Source organism: Felis catus, chromosome B3, assembly GCF_018350175.1.
Source record: "Felis catus isolate Fca126 chromosome B3, F.catus_Fca126_mat1.0, whole genome shotgun sequence".
Classification (NCBI taxonomy): Eukaryota; Metazoa; Chordata; class Mammalia; order Carnivora; family Felidae; genus Felis; species Felis catus.
Window position 1 is genome coordinate 12,280,843 of NC_058373.1, and position 14,860 is coordinate 12,295,702.

The 14,860-nt window shown below is 46.7% G+C and overlaps 1 long non-coding RNA gene across 1 annotated transcript; it reads right to left on the minus strand.

Annotated features, from left to right (window-relative positions):
- Window positions 1-213: 213 nt before the first annotated feature.
- LOC109500526 lies at window positions 214-13,068 on the minus strand. The gene is made up of 3 exons (XR_002158115.3): window positions 7,222-13,068; window positions 5,946-6,117; window positions 214-3,189 (listed from the first exon to the last, which is right to left on the minus strand). It is a non-coding gene; the product is annotated as an uncharacterized LOC109500526 (long non-coding RNA).
- Window positions 13,069-14,860: the final 1,792 nt, after the last annotated feature.

Genomic DNA, 14,860 nt, shown 5'->3' on the forward strand with positions numbered 1-14,860 from the left:
AGTGAAGTAGGAGAACTTTTAAAATCTGATAAAGGCACTTCCCTAAATAATCCATGGCAAGTCTCATACTTAATGATGAACCTTTAGAAACACTTTAAATTTTTTTTTCAACGTTTTTTATTTTATTTTTGGGACAGAGACAGAGCATGAACGGGGGAGGGGCAGAGAGAGATGGAGACACAGAATCGGAAACAGGCTCCAGGCTCCAAGCCATCAGCCCAGAGCCTGACGCGGGGCTCGAACTCACGGACCACAAGATCGTGACCTGGCTGAAGTCGGACGCTTAACCGACTGCACCACCCAGGCGCCCCTAGAAACACTTTAAAATAAGAAGCAGGACCAGGATGCCTACTCTAGCTGCATCTTTTAAACTTTGTACTACAATCCTAGACAAAGCAACAAATTAAATGAAATGAAGGAAGAACGTTATTACTTAGACATGAAATCCTACACAGAAAGCCTAAAAGATCTACAGGCAAATTATTAAAATTATTAATAGTTTCTGTGAATATAAAATGAACACAATTTAAGTTGCATTTCTAGGTAGCCGTCAGAATATGTGATAGCATTTAAAACAAATAGAAATACGGTACTTGGGAGATAAATCTAAAAGCAGATATGTAAGACTCTTGCAGATGAAATATATAAAAGTTCATTTAGGTCTTTAGATTGTGCAATTTGTTGGCATCTGATTGCTCATAATATTCTCTTATTATTGCTTGTATTTCTGTGGTGTGGGTTGTGATCTCTCCTCTTTCATTCGTGACCTGATTTATTTGGGTCCTTTCCTTTTTCTTTTTGATAAATCTGGCTAGGGGTTTATCAATTTTGTTAGGTCTTTAAAAAACACCTAAGTAAATGAAAATACATACCATGTTTATGGATAGGATAATTGAATATCATAAGGGAGATAATGTTCCCCAAATTGATCTATAACAATTCCAAATGGAATTTCCATTGGTGTATCACAAACTGAAGTAAGTTTTCAATAGAAGATCAAGGGACCGCCAAGGCCTCCCCGAAGAAGCACAAACTGGGGAGGATATTCACTGGATACAAAGATTTAAGATGAAGCTAGAATAATTAATATCTTGAGGATCCTCTTGGATGGGACCTTTGGCTGGCTCTTCCCCGCAAACAGCAACCACAAAACCCCACTTACCTTTGCCAGCTACCTGTGCAAGTAAACCTTGCTCCAGTGCTGGGCCACCAGGCAGGGAGGATGAATCGCGGCCTTTCATCCTTAGTCTCTCCCCAGGTAGGTGTAGACGCCAATCCCTATGACTCCTAAATGCTCCGTGTTAACACTTAAACATTTTTTTTTCAAATGTTTATTTACATGTGTGTGTGAAAGAGAGAGAGAGAGAGAGAGTGGAGAAGGGGCACAGAGAGAGGGAGAGAGAGAATCCTAAGCAGGCTCTGTGCTGTCAGTGCAGAGCCCAACACAGGACTCGATCCCACGAACCGTGAGATCATGACCTGAGCTGAAATCAAGAGTCAGACGCTCAACCGCGGGAGCCACCCAGGTGCCCCTGTGTTAACGCTTTTGAAGTTTCTTCACGCAGCTTGAGGTCAAGCGACAGAGCCCACATACTGTGGAGGTGTGTGGGAACCCCTACAGCCCAGCTCAACTCCTCTGAAGAGACTTTCTCTCTCTTGCCACCTTTTGAAGGAAGGAGGTGGGTGACCGGCCCTTGCAGGCAGAAGTGGCATTCTGCCTCCTGCACGCACAGCCTGCTATGCCCACCACATGGCTTCGTGATGGGGGCGCCCAGCGTCACTGCTGTTTTCCGCTTTTCAGGCCCCTCGGGCTCCTGCCCAAACAGAAAACTCTGAGACAAAAAGGAAGAGTTGCATATCATGTGCTATTACAGTGATTCTAAAATAGTTGCGGCTGTGACGAACGGGACCAGATCAACTCCTGCTGACTGCTCATCTCTGTTTCCTTTGCGTGTGTCCTTTTTGCTCGGTGGGGACAGTGGTTATTTATCAGCAGAAATCACTGAACGTACTGAAGCACGGAATTAGGGGTGGTGCCGGGCTCGTCTTCAAGCGATGGTGATTTGTGGCCTGCATCAAGAGAAACGGCGAGTGCCGAGGCCCAGGCTCGGGAAGATGTGACAGACGTGGATCTGAATTTCGGCTCTAAGCAATCCAGCTGTAGAGCTTGTGTTACTTAACTCTTCTGAGCCTCAGTTTTCCTATTTGTTAAATGAGGACAGTGACGCCCCCTTGCAGGGACGTGTGTGACACTTGCAAAGCCCAGAGTAGAGGGCTGAGGTTGTGAAGTGGTGGCTTAAGGCATCATCTTCTCTTTCCTTTGCTAAGCTTGGAATAGAGCAAAGGGGTGTGTGTGTGTGTGTGTGTGTGTGTGTGTGTACATGTTCTTCTGTTTGTGTCTGTGGGTCTGTAGGACTCTGTTTCTCTCTATTCCCTATGTACTGCACATAAACAGTATCAGATAGCAGTCATGGTAACAGATGGGGATATTGGCCAACTAAAGTTACAAGAGAGTGGCTCTTGCCTTTGTTTTAGACCATACCTGCTGAAGCTCACCTTCTGTGATAAGGAATCCCTGATACCCCTACCTTCCTCTTCCCTATTTGCTGGCAGCAGCCTAGAATCTGGGTCCTACGTGTTGGAAGTGATAGATTACCCTTTCTGTGCATGAGCGCAAGAGAAGTAGGTGGCGAGAGGGAGGGACGAGCACTGAGGAAAAGTTACTAAAACAAACACTCCTGGGGTGTCCTACTGCTTTCTTGGGACTCTGGGCATCGTAACCCTGGGGTGTTTCCTCTCCTAAGGAGAAGGCTTCCGGGATTCAGTGAACATATATATATATATATATATATTTTTTTACTGCAATTTCATGGGTCTCCTTTGGTGGGTGTGATGTCTTAATATCTTGGGGGTATTTGAGCCTTAAAGCACACTTCCCCGATCAGACGCTTCTACCCCCTTCCCTGAATCAGACACTTCTCTCAATGCAATTGCCTTACTTTCGACCTGGGCTGGTTATCTCCAGACTTGTTGTCCAGCTGCATGAAGGCAGCAATGGTCACGAAGCATCAAGGGACAAGTGGGGTGATTCCCGTGAGCGAGAAGCATGGCATCCATGTGAAGGGCTGACATGAAGAGGGCACAGGTCCCCATGGGGATGCGTTGGGATCCCCTCATCCAGAAAACCAGCTACAGAGGAAGGAACCACAGGGAGATGGTCTAAGGAAGGGATTTGGATGATCAGAGCTCTCTACAGATGACAAGGCTAACATCAAGAGGCAAACGTTTCCTTATTGGATGTGAACAAAAATGACATGGGGACCACGTAGTGGAGCTATGGTAGGAGGGTCTCCATTGTCAGATGAAATGCTGGCTCAAGTAGTTTTATATTTCCTATCAACTCTGGAGGGCATGAATTCTAGGGTCTGGTGTTATTCTCGCCCTGTCCCCATTCAGGACCTCATGGCCTTTTCTTCAGTCTTTGTGGGATGGTTTTGGCCGGATCCTGTTGAAAGAACTGAGGTACATTTGGAGGAGACACTGGCCGTGATAGTCTGTGTTGGAGTGTGATGCTTTGTAGGTTGCAGTGAAATATTTACCCGGAAGAGCTGGGATTTGTATCATCGAAAGGCTAAGTTCAAGTCCTGGGAGCACAGTGAGGCTTTTCATAGGAAAAGGGGACAAAAGGAAGGGCCAGGAAGAAAGTGAGGTGTAAAGTGGGTAAAAGTGAAGGGTTGGGGCAAGTGGAGGGAGAGAGCAAAAGGGAGGGAGGGGGAGACAGCCCGTCTGAGCAGCAGCAGGGCACCTGCAGGCGTGGGGGCAGCCCATGGCTGGTCTGTTCTGGGGCAGTGGTCCCCAGACAGCAGGATTGCCCTTGGAAGTCAGGATTGCCCTGACCCCACCCATCAGGAGTGCGGGTCCTGTGTGGACGGTTTCATGTGGTGCCCAGGGCAGTTACTGAAGAGCGGTCAAGAGTAATTCAGGAATAGGCACTTCTCTAAAGAAGACATCCGGATGGCCAACAGGCACATGAAAAGATGCTCAATGTCGCTCCTCATCAGGGAAACACAAATCAAAACCACACTCAGATACCACCTCACACCAGTCAGAGTGGCTAAAATGAACAAATCAGGAGACTATAGATGCTGGAGAGGATGTGGAGAAACGGGAACCCTCTTGCACTGTTGGTGGGAATGCAAACTGGTGCAGCCGCTCTGGAAAACAGTGTGGAGGTTCCTCAAAAAATTAAAAATAGACCTACCCTATGACCCAGCAGTAGCACTGCTAGGAATTTACTCAAGGGATACAGGAGTGTTGATGCATAGGGGCACTTGTACCCCAACACATAGCAGCACTTTCAACAATAACCAAATTATGGAAAGGGCCTAAATGTCCATCAACTGATGAGTGGATAAAGAAGATGTGGTTTATATACACAATGGAGTACTACATGGTAACGAGAAAGAATGAAATCTGGCCTTTTGTAGCAACGTGGACGGACCTGGAGAGTGTGATGCTAAGTGAAATAAGTCATACAGAGAAAGACAGATACCATATGTTTTCACTCTTATGTGGATCCTGAGAAACTTAACAGAAGTCCATGGGGGAGGGGAAGAAAAAAAAAGAGAGGGAGCTGAGCCAAACCATAAGAGACTCTTAAAAAATTGATAATAAACTGAGGGTTGATGGGGGGTGGAAGGGAGAGGGGAAAGTGGGTGATGGGCATTGAGGAGGGCACCTGTTGGGATGAGCACTGGGTGTTGTATGGAAACCAACTTGACAATAAACTTCATATTAAAAAAAAAAGAGTAATTCTGGATAATCAAGAGGTAAACTCTCAAAGGGAGCACAAGGGCTGGGTAGTTCGGTTAGAATGACAGAGGAACTTTGCAGGCTCAACTCATTTCCCAGGGGATGATTCACGCAAGCAGCCCTCCAGGGGCACTTACCCCCTTGCCAGGCATGCCCCCCACAGGAATCCCTTAGTGGCCACAACATTTCAAAACGACAGCTGTTTTTCATTTGAGTTTCACATTCGATGAGACAGAAATGCAGGAGGAAGAAAGGGAGGGTCAGAGCCATACAGCCACTAAGCGGCCAAGCTGGGCATCAAGTCTGGGTCAGCCTGACCCGGGGTCCTCAGGCCACAGAGTGTTCAGGCTGGAGAAGACACTTGAGTGTCTGTCTCCCAATCTGCTGTTTTTACAGAGGGAAAACCGAGGCCTTGCAGAGGGAAATGCAGGGCGTTCCTTGAAGGCTCACATTTGGGCAGAGCTGGGATTTGAAGGCCTGGAAGCTTGACCCAGGTCCCCTGCTTTTTCTCTTTTGGTCTGGGTACTGAGGAGCCTGGCTTCCTGCCCCGGTTCCCTCATCGACGGCTGAGCAAACCCCAGGCTCTCTATTTCCTCGGGTGTAAGCGAGAGTCCTTCAGCGCCGTGAATTCCTGGCTCAGGGCTGCTATTATCAGGACTGATTACATGGCTGGGGAGTGCTGAGCCTTTTCTTTTCTTTTTTTTTAAATTAAAAAAAAATATTTATATTTGGGACACAGAGAGACAGAGTGCAAGCAGGGGAGGGGCAGAGAGAGAGGAAGACACAGAATCGGAAGCAGGCTCCAGGCTCCGAGCTGTCAGCACAGAGCCTGATGCGGGGCTTGAATCCTGCATGGGATCATGACCTGGGCCAAAGTCAGATGCTTAACCGACTGAGCCACCCAGGCGCTCCGTGCGGAGCCTTTTCTTAGGGTTTAAAGGCCACTTAAAAAACACTATTAAACATTATTAGTTTTTTAAACTACCCTGATCTGTTTGTAACCAGCACCACTTAGAACGATGTGTATTTAAAAGTAGAGAAATGATCCAAAATTTAAACTACAATTCTTGTCGTTTCTTGGTTGGCATAAGGAATATTGAGTTTTCTAAGTGCTCATATGAGATGTGAAATACCTGGGCAGCAGAAGCAATTTGCTGCTGAAATTGGAACCTTGCAAATCAATTATCAGGAAGTAGAGCATGCATTTTCTCTTCAGCCAAAAAATTTATTCTTCAGAGTGACATCTGGCTGCTCACCGCACATCATAATCAAACGACGGGGATCTCCTGCAAGGCGGCTCTGCATCTGGGTGAAGCCAGAAAGAAAAACTTCTTATCTGAAAAGCTGTGAATCTTTTAAGGCATACGATTTTGTATTTTCAAGACTGAAACAGCCTTAGGAATTTGAGGGGTTTCAGAAAGCAAAATTTAACTGCAATTCATCCCCTAATTGAATCATGCCAAGCAAAAATCCCGAGTTCCTCTGGGTGACACTTCATTGCAATTTTGGCAGGTCTAGGGCCCGGGGCAGAGGCTCAGATGGCAGGAGGCTGGCCCCAAGAGGGCTGTCTCCAGGCACCCAGTGCAGGCTGCTCTCTTTCAATGCTATGGGGATATGTCATAATACAAGATTGGGAAAGGAGCTTAGGGTTTCTTGGCAGGGTGATTCTCAGTCCTGGCTGCACAGTGGAATTTCCTGGGATGCTTTTTTTATTTCCTATAAATGTTTAAAATGTTTATTTGTTTTGAGAGAGAGGAAGAGAGCAGGGGTGGGGCAGAGAGAGAGAGAGAGAGAGAGAGAATGAGAATCCCAAGCAGGCTCCATGCTGTCAGCACAGAGCCCGACGTGGGGCTTGATCCCTCGAACCATGATGTGAGATTATGACTTGAGCTGAAATCAAGAGTTGGATGCTTAACCAACGGAGCCACCCAGGCACCCCTGGGATGCTTTTTAAAACCCATGGATGCAGGGCCCTACTTCTAGAGACTGCGATTCAGGTGAGGCCGTTGGAGCTCAGCATCTGTATTATTTAAAGGATCCCCGGGTGATTCTAAGGTGCAGGCAGTGTTGGAACCCTGGCTTCTCACAGAGAAGTAATGTGGGGATTAAATGAGGAAAAGGAGAAAAAGCAGACCCAGAACAGTTCCTGGTACCTAGGTGCTTAAACATGGTGGCTTCCCTCCCCTTGTCTCCTGTGGTGACCACTGTCTTTGCCCCTCCCCCATTCCATTGATATCCTTCTTCCCATTGTTCCTGTTCCCTGCCCCCTCTGGGTTCCCGATGAACTCATATAGGCAAAAACCTTTGCAAATCCCATCTAAGTGCGACCCAGTGTGTGTGTGTGTGTGTGTGTGTGTGTGTGTGTGTGTGCACCTGCACGAGCACATGTGTGCAGAGTGGATTCCATACCCTCTTCAGAGGCAGGTGGCTGGGTGGGAAGCGTGGATTCTCTGATTTCCAGCAGGGTGTAGGGAGCTCATCCTTTGTCCACCAGGGGAACTTCTTGGAGCATTCGCTGACATTGTAACTTGGGCGTCTGGTCTGCCAGTGCAGAATGTCCTCGGCTAGAGACATTCCCCGAATGGGGGGAGAGTTGCATGTTCCTACGGCTTGGAGATGGACGCTTGGGAGTGAAGAAGGGAGGGTGATTCCAGGCCCGAGCTCAGCATTGTCCAAACACCCTGCGTGGGAGGGGTGGGCAGCCCGGAGTGCTACTGGCTGGAGACGGGGCAGCAGAAGCTAGGAGGTCCAGGTGTGCGTAGTCAGTCGGTGCCAATGCACTTGCTTTTTTTTCTTGCTGCCTTTAGGTCCTTGGGCCTTGGTGCTATTGCGTATTTAGGCACCTGGGCCGAGAAGACATGCACTGAAGTGTCCTTTTCTAGCGTGAGGCACGGGCTCTTTCATCTCTCGAAGGGTCACAAGAGAAGCCACCTGAGCCAGGGTGTGAGATGTTCTTGCTTCATCATGGCTGATCTTAGGGAGCAGAGGCACACAAAGCCCAGGCTGCCCCTACTCAGTGCTGTGGCAAATGGAATATGAATTATTTTCAGGGTGGCCATGGGGAACTGGTTTCTCTGCTGGCTAGCTGCACTGGCCTAGAGAGACCCAACCAGCCTCTTCAAACAGCCGATAAACTACCCTATGTAGCTTGCCCACCTTGGCCTGTCCCTCAAATGCCCTTCTCTCCAGGTACCAGGTGAGGGACCTTTCTTGGAACAGCTAATTTCTCTGATATGGCTCCCTCCTTATGCGTGCCCTCCTCGTGTACAAATATGCTGTCCATATAGGTGATGTGATAACGCTCCTGTTAAACATTTATTTGGTGACTTGTTTGCCTTTGTAGTTAAGAAGTGGCTTTGGCTCTGCTTTTTAGTTTCCTTTAAGTTGTAGAGGATTTCAGAAAGCCCGAATAACCTTGGAAGAATGTTTGAAACGAGCTTAACTTTATGTTTAAGATGAGCTTTAATTGACCATAAAGATGAAAGATTCTTACCAAAGACGGGTATTGGAAAGACATACATCCATGGTTTTATTTCCTTATTACTGTTTGTATTGGAATTAAACTCTTCCAAATGAAGAGTGTAGGAGTAAAATTATGGGCCACTTCTGAGATTAACGCCCTTAATATGGCGCATCTAGACAGAGAGAGAGCTTTTCATCAATACTCTGCCAATACAAGTCTGCTGCCCTCCGGGGTGAAATCGTCCGGGGCTGGGAGAGTAATTTGATCTTGGAGTGACTTTAATCAATGTGCTCCTGTTAAGCAAATATTTCCAATTTTTTCAGCAGGTTTGTTTGCTGTGTAAATTTCTTTTCTCTGCCAACATGCTGAGCTGGCGCCATTAATTTCCACAGGTGGGATGGGGTTGTTGGCTTCCCTGGGTTACTTCTTGGTGTGCTGGGAGCTGGGATAGAATTTCATGAGCTGTTCCAGCCAGCTGCTGAGCACCTGGGGCAACGTTTACAAATGACTTGGGGTGACCACCCTCTAGCACCAAGTGCCCCCCACGTTGATGAGGAAGGTTCAGTTGTCTGAGGTTTACTTTGGATGCATTTTTAATCATAGTGGTTGGCAAAGACAGGAAGTCTGGGCCAGGAATGAAATATCTGAGAGCCACAGATGTTCAAGCTCGGGGGAACTTTCTGGAATGACTTCTCCTGCAGATTCTGCCTATGGCAGTGGAGGAGATTATCTGAGGTCTGTTCCTAAGTCAGTAGCTAAGGAGGCAGAATTTTGAGATTCTGTGCCCCCATGTTTCAAGCTATAGAAGCTGACTGCATGCACATTGCTAAAGCATTGTTGAATGCATTTTTGTCTGCTCTAGTTTTAGCCTTCAGTGGGCACAGGAACATTCCTTTTCAGTGTGTCCCTAGATTTATGTTGTTAGGAGAAAAAAAAGCAAAGCTGAAGTTCCACAGAGGGAACGGGACAGAGAAATGCTTGTGCCCATGTCCCAATATAACACCCACACAGAGTCATGCCTGGCCCAAGAGGCCAGCTTGACTCCATGGGGCTCTAGGGGGGTCAACTCTTACCTTTTTCTGATAATTTTGCTGGTGAAAGGGAAGTGACTCCCCGCCCCCGCCCGCTGCAATGTATTCGCTTCCAGTTACCCTTCTTCAAATTTTGCCCATCTTCAAGGCTCCCCCCAGATGCTGGGCTTAGTAAGCTCAGAGCTCTGTATTCTGTACTCTTATGGAGCTGGGCATTGGCTGCCTTATTCCATGGCCTTTGGTAGCTGTTTTGAAGACAAGGACTCTCTTTTGAGTTGGGTTTCCAGCTCCTAGCTCAGTGTCATGCACGTGGAGAAAGCCCTTCAGCCTGAAGCTCTGAGTAACCATCTTGGGCCCCTGCTCACCTCCAGCAAGTTGGCCCAGCAGCTGGCTTGTGCACTTCTGTTGGCCAACACCTGGTGCAAGAAATGCACCTTCTACAGGTTGGTGGCTGACTGGGCATCATCGCAACGGAAGCCAGGTTTCTAGTCAACTTTTTAGAAGATAGTGCAGACTGGAGAACATAATAGCTGTAATAGATCATGGTCTTTTGACAAAGATAGTGGCTTGGGGTGAGAATTTTTCACTTGTGACAATGATCAAAGCCACCTCTTTTGAATGCCTTTTCTGAGTTGGCCAGCGCTTTCAAGAACGTTCTCTAATTTTCCCAACCAATCTATGGGGTAGATGGGAAGAGGCACACTTCAATAATGAGCAGTTAGGTTTGTTAGGTTTTAGAGGTGAAATTAATTTCCAACACTAGACCTAGACCTGGTGAGATCAGGGCTCCTTGATTTCAGAGCCCTTGCTGCCCTGTGTTCTGGTCCTAAAACACTTCTTTGTCCAGAATTTGGGTTTCAGGGTATGTAGAAGCTGGAGATAAAGACCAAAGTCCCACTGATGATCTACTGACTCTTCATGTGTGAGATTTGGGTTAGAGTTTTGCATACAGACGGGGGCTCATTCCTTAAATATTTTTTTTAATGTTATTTTTGAGAGAGAGCGAGAGTGAGCGAGCAAGCTGGGCAGGAGCAGAGAGAGACGAAGACACAGAATCTGAAGCAGACTCCAAGCTCTGAGCTGTCAATACAGAGTCAGATGTGGGGCTTGAACTTACGGACCATGAGATCATGACCTGAGCCGAAGTCGAACACTTAACCGACTGAGCCACCTGGGTGCCAAATGGGGCTCATTCTAATCTGGCTTCCTGGTCACCTCTTTCACACTGGTCTACAGAGGATTAAACCTTCCACAACTAGTTGAGTCGAGGTGTGCTCCAGACCATTGTTTCCGTTGGACATACCCATAAATATTCAAAATTTGGTTCTTATGATGGACCAAGGAAGATACACAAGAAATTTTTTATTTTCCCTACATGTCTGTTTCCCCCATTAGAGTTCTTTGACAACTTTGCTGCTCTAGGTGAGACATTTCCAATCTGACGGACACAGTGGTGAACGAGAGTGTTTTGTCTCCTAAAGCCAGAAAAACTCATGTGTTGATTTCCAAATTGCCAAAGCAAGGGCTTGTAATACTTGGGTCTACAGATAATTGGTTGGTATAGATTAATGGATAAAATGTTCCTAACACATAAATGAGGCCAGCTATATGGTAAAACACACAACAGCAGCTTAAAGACGGTTTGCATATTGAAGGGGGTATTTGAAATGATGCCATGAAACATGAAGCAGCACACACACACACACACACACACACATGCACACACTGGCAGACACTGCAGTAAATACCTGTGAAAGAACTTAGTACTTGCTCATAGTAGTAAAGACCTTGATTAGCAAAACAGGACACCTTACTGGAAAGTGCACGGCTCTTGACCTCCCTGACCCCGCTTCCAGGGTTATATGTCAAAAGCAGGACTTTTGGGTTAAGAGAGCACACTGAGAAAACACATTTCTCCCCTCCCTGATTTCCGCTGGAAAATATAACAGAAGCTACCTCAGCGCTCTAGTGTGGCATCCACATTCTGGAAACTTCGAGGAATTTCTGCTGCAACGATATTGCTGGATCGAGGAGGAGGAGGAATTTGCCGGCCATTTCACTTGCTTAAAGAAACAGCTTGCTTGGGCCATGAGTCTGCAGGGGGGCGGCGGGGGGGGGGCAGTAAGAGATCTCAATGAAACTCCTAGTATAGGCCTGAGGTCCCATATATGCAATTCCAAAATGTGAGTCGGTTTGAGAAAGCAGTTTCTAATTTTTTAAAATTTAATGTTTATTTATTTAAAGAGTGCAGGGGAGGGGCACAGAGAGGGAGAGAGAGAGAATCCCAAGCAGGCTCCAGGCTGTCAGTGCAGAGCCCCATGTAGGGCTCCATCTCAGTAGGCGTGAGATCATGTCCTGAGACGAAATCAGAGAGTTGGACGCTCAACTGAGCCACCCAGGCGCCCCAAGAAAGCGTAGCTTTGTTTTCAAACTTGACACCAAAATGGATTTGGCTGCATAAATCTAACCTGAACTGCAATGGGTCAGGTCCGTGACATGGTGACCACAGAAGAAAAAATTCCCATTGAGGAAGCATTAAGAGGTAATTGCGCCTTTGGCCAGCACACATCTACCCAAATTGCTGAGACAGCGGCTTTTTACTCCGTGAGGGACTATTTAGGTAGAAGCTTGTGCTTACTGAGAACAAAGGCACAGGGACAACTTTGCATGTGAATGACCCAGCCACAAACCCAAGCTTTCACTGTACCTTCCTCTCTTGCCCTGTGAACAGGGCATGTTCACACTGGTGGGGTGGTCTATTTGCAGGACAAGAGACCCAGGGAAGAGACTCACGCTGGCCACAGAAGTGGGCTTGGGGGTCACTGGACAAAGAACTTGGGTTCCCAGGTACCCAGAATGAGGTCCAGGCGTGGAACGGGAGGCTCAGGCTGCGGGCTGCATGTGGCCCTGGCCCCATTCAGTCCCTGCTCTGTGTTTCCTCCATCCATGACCACCCCCAGGAGTGGGTGACTTCAGCACAGCATCTAAACTCTTAAGATGCAGCTTATTCATGGCAAGATTAACATTTTCTGTATCTTGGAGAGTTGCTGTGACAATTAACTTATTAATTTATGATCTATGAAGACACTTGTGGAATAAATGCTCCAGCTATACACAGTCTAATGGGATTGTTACCCTTTATGAACACTTCCCTGACTGTTGCACTAAGGCGTGGTCTGTGGCAAGGTCTGTTGGTGCCCTGATGTTTTCTTAAAAAGTTCTCTCTTCCTAGCTTCGTATGCTCTTCCATAGACCTATTTCTGAAATGTTTTAAAATTACTAAAAACTCTATCGGTATGTTCTAAACTTCTTGGGGAAAGTGTCCCATATATTGGTTACCCATTCATTGTGCGTCAGGTTTCTCATCGCCAGGGTATTGATGGGCTCTTCCCGGTTAAGATCTCTTCTCAACCCCAGAGGGCACTGTGGTTAGCGCAGGATTTGTAGGGCCGCCCAAAAAGATTTGCTTTTGTTCAGTGTCTTTCTAAATTGGGGTATAATTACTTAAAGCAAAATAGCTTGGGGGGTTTTGACCAATATGTTTGACACCCATGTAGCCAATCAAGATGTAGGGCGTTGCCATTACCCTAGAGCAGGATTTCTTGCACTGTTGACTTGTGGGGGTGGATCTTTGTTGGGAGCTGTCCTGTTTATTGTGGGGTACTTAACAGCATCTGTGCGCTAACTGCCAGAAGCTCGAAGATCAAAATGTCTCCAGACATTGCTAAATGTCCCCTGGGAGGCAAAATCAACACCCCCCCCCCAACCCATCTACCCGTCTCTCCCCTCCCCCAGGTTAGAACCACTGCCATAGAATATTCCTTCCTGGCCCTTTCTAATCAATCCCCCCTCCCTCCCAGAGGTAACACCTTTCTGATTTCTAGCTCTATAGATGAGTCTTGCTGTCCTTGAACTTTACATAAATGAAAGCACACAGTATGCACTCTTTTGTGTCTGGCATCTTGATCTCAACATACTGTCCGTGAGATTCATCTGGGTCACTGTATCAATCTCGCTGTATCAATATACCAAGGAATGTCATCCGTTTCCCCTGCTGATGGACATTTGGGTTGTTTCCAGTGCTTGGCTATTATGAACAAAGCAGCTGTGAACATTCTGGTACAAGCCTATGTATAAACCCATGTGTTCATTTCTCTTGGGCAAATACCCAAGTCATACGGTAGGTAGATGTTTAATTCTGTGACAAAGTGCCAGGCTGTTTTCCAAAACGGTCCCATCACTTTATACTCCCTCCAGCAGTGCACTTAGGCGTGCCGATGGCTCGTCATCCTCACCAACACTTGGCGGCACCTGTCTTTTTAATGTTAGCTAGTCTAGGGGGCAGGTGTCGTCATTGTGGTTCTAATTTGCATTTCTGTAATGACTCGTGATATTGAGCATCTTTACATGCGTTTAGAATACACAGGGCTGACAAAAGAATATGTAAAGAACCCTTAGAAATCAGTAATAAAAAGACAAAGCGTCCAAGGACAGTGGGCAAAATACTTGAACAGACACTTCACAAAAGAAGCCAGTATGAAAACCGTATCTTTGGCTTTGTACCCTTCTCCAATTCACACTTGTCACTTGTGTGTTGCACCTTGTTCTTTAACAATGGTGCTTCAACGTGCCAAACACGTTCCAAGCGCTTGACAGTGTTAACTCACTGATTCCTCAATGTCAACCTATCTCGTTCTCAAAGCAACCTTATCAGGTATTATCTTCATTTCACAGAGGAAGGAACCGAGACCTAGTGAGGCTAGGAGGTTGCTTGCTAAAAAGAGCAGCTCGTCCACGGAGGATCTAGATCCCAGCCCAGGCAGCCTGCCTCCAAGCTCTTAACCACTACGCATGCTTCTCGCTGCAAGGCGGGGGGGAGGCCACAAGGGATCTCTGCTGCAGTTTTTCAAGTTGAATTTCCAACCGTTTATGAGATCAGGAGCACTGGGGTTTAGATACCCAGAACGCAGGATCTTTATTTTTATTTTCATAGCTGTTTCTATTTCTGATGGCGACGATGCAAATTTTCACAGTGGAGGTGCCTTTTAAAGTCTCCCACAGTTGGGACTTCGATGCCCCCAGGAAGGTGTCTTTCAACCATAGTGCTTCTTGTGGTACTGAGAAAGGCTTTGTAATGGTTTTTCAGGAAGAAAAAAGGACAAAAAGCCTCTGTCTGAGGGTTGTCCAGAAAAGATTTGTTCACTCTAATCAAAACCTTTTCCTCGATGGCATTTTCCAATATCCTTACAAATCCCTCCCATCCCCTGCCCATGTCAGCAGTAGTGATTGAGGTTAAAAGCTGCCTTTGTGCAGCGAGATTCTGGCTCACCTGGGCTTTCTGCCTTACTGCTCCCTACCCACTACATGGGGAGGGGGGGCTTAAGCACCATTTTACTGGGTACTACTAGCACTTTCCTAAAATAAAAGAAAAACATTTAATGAGTCAGCCTCTTCTGAATATTCTTACCCCTTTGGATTGGCCTCATTTTAATACAGCAATATTTCCATTTGCACTTAGGAAAGGCTATTAAGTATGTAGATGTATGTCTTTCTA